Raw genomic sequence first — 5,193 nt, 5'->3', positions numbered from 1 at the left:
TCACACATATGGCTGATCCCGCCTATGCCTCGAGATTTTCTGATTTAAGACAGAAAAAGACAATACATCTGGTTTTATTCCCCTATCTACCATTTCTTGAAAAAGATCTTCCGCCTTCGCTATTTCTCCCTGGCTGCAATATCCATTTATAAGAGCGGTGTATGCATAAAGATCAGGAGAAAGTCCTTTCTGCAGCATTTCATCAAATAGTCCACGGGCTTCCTCTAAATAATCTGCTTTGCACTGCCCATCAATCAATACAGTGTAACAGTGTACATCAGGTTCAATTTCCATTTCTTTCATAGAGCTGAGCAACCGGTTCTGCTTTGCTCTAAGAAGATAGCTCCTTCTCTCCTTACTAATGCCCTGCCAGCTGCAGATCCTCTTTTAGGTGACCATCCAGTAGCACTGTATATGCAACCACGTCGGGCTTAATACCTAAACTTGTCATCTGAACAAATAATGTGTAAGCTTCTTGCATCTGACCAACCTTGCAGTAACCATTCATTAGTACAGTGTATACAATAACATCAGCAGAAACCCCTCGCTGAATCATATCATGCAACCATAAACGAGCATTGTGCATATCTCCTGTCTGACAGTAGGCTGCTATGAGCTTGCTATATGAAATTAGATCAGGAACAACATTCTTTTCTAACATGATGCCACATACAGTTGAAGCTCCCTGGGCATTTCCATCCCTACAAAGGTCATTTATCAACTTTGAACCTGAGAAATGATCCACAAGTTTTTCTTGCTTAGCAACCCTAAGAAAAAGCATGTAAGCATGATCAGTCCAGCCTGAATGTAAATAGCCGCAAACCATTGAACTGTACAATGTTTCAATGTGATCAATTCCTCTCTCTTCTACTATATTAAATAACACCTCCGCTTCCACTTCTGCTCCGGTGCTCCTCCCCTGGAAAATTTCTAGGCGCGTTAAACACAACGACGGTCAAGATTTTTCTATAACTGTTCGTCAGCGGGGGCACGATCATAATTTTAGTGTCGGTCCACCGTCCGTACAGCTCTGTATAGGCTCGTATGGCCCTCGTTGTGTTGTACCTCGTTTTTATACGATGTGGAGCGATACTTAGGCGGATGAGATCATTAACTGGTCACGTGACCTCTTTTTTTCTTACGTGAGGTACACATACCGTATCAATATAGAAAGGTATACATGGGCTGGATATATATGGGTTTCGGTGGACCCAACACAGGAAAATAACCAACTATAGCACTTCAACTTCCTTTAGGGGGGGAGCACCGGAGCATGGCTCCTCCGCTTCACTAAGGTTGCCTCTTCTACAAAATCCATCAATTGCTATACCATAAATAAGTGAATTAGACTCTAACCCTTGATCCTGCATATGGTCTAGAAGGTCAAAAACCTCCGTAACAAGGCCACTCCTGCAAAATCCACTGGCCAGAATCTTATATGTAACCACATCTGGCTTTACATTGGCCTTCAGCATCTCTTCAAACACCTGCAGTGCATTTGGTATATCTCCCTTCAAACAATAACCGTTGATCAGGCATGTATAGTGGATTCTGTCAGGAGCCAGACTGTGAGTCTTCATTTCTGCCAGTAGCTTAACCGCCTCATCCATGTTCCCAAGCTTGCAATAGGCATTCATAGCAAAGTTATACAGAACCCCATCTAGATGGACTCCTGAATCTCTAAATTTCTGGAAATGCTCCGTAACATGAGATGTCATGCCTACCTTTGTAAAGCTTTGTAGAAGATAACTCACAATGCGGCAGTCTGTTTTGAGACCATGGTATACCATTGCTTGATAATGATCCAACACCTTAAGTATGTTGCCCTCTTTGGAGTAACTCTGGATGAGATAGCTATAACCATATATATCCGGGGTGAACCCTACTCTGATCTTGTTCTCTAAGAGCTTTTCAGCCTCCTCCAGTCTCATTTCCTTGCATAGCGCACCCATTACCTTGTTATAAGCCATGGCGTCAACTTGAATCCCCTCCCTGATGATCTCTTGCAGGATAGCATAAGCTAAATCAATCTTTCCGCAATCACACAGACCAGTTAAAAAAGACGAGTATCCACTTACATCTGGTTTCGCCCCCGATACAATCATCTCAGCCCATACTTCAAATGCTGTGTCTGTCTTCTTTTCTCGGAAAAGAGACCTAGTGATGATACCCAACGCAGGAGCACCCGAAGCCAACCCAAGGAGCTTCATCTGATCATAAGCTGATAAAACAGTCTCCGAGCCACCACGTTCAGCTGCAAATTTGAGAAGCGCGTTGCAAGCCCAAACTGACGGGACAACTCCAAGCCTGCAGAGGTCACCAATCAACCCTATTGTGTCCTGTCCATCGTAGCAAGTGATGTATGCCGTGAATAAGCAATTGGTCGCAAACACGAGCGAATCTGAAGCGGCGCATGTTCTTTTAAGATGATCCATGAGCGGCAGGATTTCAGGACCGCCACCGCGGGCGTCGGCGAGACGATCTCGCGGAGCAGGGAGAGCAGCATCCTCGAGTGGCCCGAACTGGACAGGATGCCGATGATCTCCGCGTAGGTAGACAGGTCGTGCCTGAAGCCGACGCTCTCCGTGTCCTTGAAATAGGCCAGGGCAACATCGGGTCTCCTCTTGAGGCACTGAAGATTCTGGACGACTCTGCAGAGCTCAGAGCAGAGCTTCTTTTCTGGATGAACCCCCTAGGACTAGGAGCACAGCTTCTGTTCTGAACAAATTCCCTGGGAACACAGCTTGTTTTCTGGACGATTTCACTAGGAGCGCAGCTGGGCCTCTCGTCGCCGCTGGAGGAGCGATCCGGATGAGAGTGTGGAGAGGTGGCAGCGAGAGGATGGTTCCGCGGGTGGAGCTCTGGCGTGTCTGCAGCATTCAGCGACACATTTGCGGTGCTGCAGCCGCCGCAGGAGCATCGGAGACGCGATTCCTGGGCGGGGATCGAGATGGCGCGCATCCGGAAGTGGATTTGACAGGGAGAATCGCTGGATGGGACCAGCCTAGCCCATACCTCGAAACACAATGGCCTCCGCCAATGCCGCGGACGGGGTGGTGCGGAGACAACAGGAACGCGCGCGGTGCCCCGTGGGGGGAGGACGGGGACGGCGGTGGCGGCGGCCGCGGCGGCGCGCGCAAAGGGCGGGCGGTGGTGTTTCGGAAGGGGTGGGGGTTTGGGGGATTGAGGCGCCGGCGGCGACGCCGATGCACGGCACGGCGGTGGCAGCGCGCCCAAGAGGCGGGCAGGAGTGTTTCGGTGGGGGGTGGAGGTGGAAGTTTGGGGAGATAGAGGCGCCGGTGGTGACGCCGCGACACGGCACGGCGGCGCGCAGCAGCAGGGGACCGGTGGCGGTGGCGGCTTAGGAGAGGTTTTGTCGACCTCTCTCTACTCGCTGCGGTTCTGGCTTTCTGACGACATGCAGAGTTCCTAAAAGTGCAACCGAAAAATTTAACTTCAGTCTTCCGAAAACGTATTTACGGATCGCAAAACTGCTAGCGCAGAACAGATCCTGTAAACTGAAACTAAAAAACTGAATATTCGAAAAGTAATCATCTTCTTCACAGGAATTCTGTGCGCGCTGGCTAGATCTCCCCATGCCACCGCCGGCCAAGAAGCAAATCACCTAATAAGCAGACACGCGCAAGCAGCTAGTACATGCACGTTAAGCAGCAAAGCATCTAGCGCCTAGCAGCAAAGCATAGCAACAAAATCAGATTCGTCCAGCGAGCTAGCTCGGTCTTGTGCACGCAGCTCGGCCTCGCGCAAGCAGCAAAGCCAGATTCCTCCAGCGAGCTAGCTCGGCCTTGTCCAGCTAACTGATTCGTCGAAATTGGTCGGGAATTCATGGCCATGCACCGTTCCAGCGAACCGCTCCGTCGAGCTCCTCAAGAACACCACCTAGCTAGCAAAATTCATTGGGAATTGATATAGACATGGTTGAAATTAGAGCGGGCTGACAGGATGTTTGATCGGTGATGCATAATTTCAGTAAAATAGCTAGAAATCGGCGGCTGGAGACGGTTGTACGGACGGCGGCGCGGTGAGAAACCCGTTCAGTTTTGGGTCTGTAAACCGCTCTTCGGTCTGTATTAATAGAGGTCGAGTGTGAAATTTTTCGGGCCCCTGAAAAAGATTTTCGGGCCGGATAGCAAGTTCAGTCTCTATTATGCGCCACTTTCAACCTGAACCCGTAAATCGGCCGGAAAAATACGGTCCCGGCGTGGTTTACGGGCTCTGTTAGAGTTGCTCTTAGGCAGCGGCCCGACACAAACGGAAGGTCCCGCCTGTCCAAAAATGTGTCTCGTACCACCTTCAGCGGGGCGACACATAGTAACCGGACCGTCCGCGACGAGGCAAACCTAACCCAAATATGCGCCAGGTTTGCGTCTTCGCGGACGCTGCGCGGACGCAGTGGTCGTCCGCCCAGCCCTCGCACGGGCCCACCTAGCAGGGACACAGCTGCTTCGTCTTCCGCGGTATTACTTATGGGCGGCGCGCTGCAGCCTTTTAAGGGTCGCGTTAATGGCACGCCTCGGCTTCCGCGAGCGTGCGCAGCTGGGCGGCGTCGCAATGGCAGGATATTGAAGGTGATATGGCTTCCGAGCCTCTTAAAGGGAGGCTGCTGGCGCCCATTTCCCCCACCACACCATTGGCAGAGCCAATACAATCCACCCCACCGATGCCATGGGGAAGAAATGCTGGCCCTTTCGTAAGACCAAGAACGACCACGAGCCTAGTGGCTCGCGGTCCAGCAAGAAGCCACGGATCGGGCGGTACGTCCGCATCGACTTCGCGCGTCGCCTAGTGGAGGAAAACCGGCCGGTGCCATGCCGGACACAAACCTGCCTGGAGGAGGCTGGTACCTCAACTCCAGGCGAGTGACAAGGTATCAACTTGTCAATGCCTATGGATTATAGGCTAGGGTTTAGTTAGAAGTAGAGGGCAAGTAGATCTCGAAGGTTTCAGCCGAAAAGTACTCGACGATTATGAAAACTAGGGTTTGTGAACAATGATTCGATGATCTTTCGTCCCTCGACTCCCCCTTTATATAGGAGGCGGAGCCGAGGGTTTCGCTTTTGTACAAGTTACGTAGTCCGGGACGGTTTCTAACTCATCCCGCCGCATTACAAACAACACTTCCTATTACAACTCTACTTTCCTTAATATATTGTGGACTCTCGAATCTTCTTA

General features: G+C 50.7%; 1 pseudogene; it reads right to left on the bottom strand.

Annotated features, from left to right (window-relative positions):
* Positions 1 to 5,193, bottom strand: part of LOC124656805 — an 8,331-nt pseudogene continuing 3,138 nt past the window's right edge.

The sequence above is a fragment of the Lolium rigidum genome, chromosome 5 (genome assembly GCF_022539505.1).
Source record: "Lolium rigidum isolate FL_2022 chromosome 5, APGP_CSIRO_Lrig_0.1, whole genome shotgun sequence".
NCBI classification, from domain to species: domain Eukaryota; kingdom Viridiplantae; phylum Streptophyta; class Magnoliopsida; order Poales; family Poaceae; genus Lolium; species Lolium rigidum.
The sequence above is the reverse complement of the archived record's forward strand: the minus strand, read 5'-3'. Positions and strand labels throughout refer to the sequence as shown.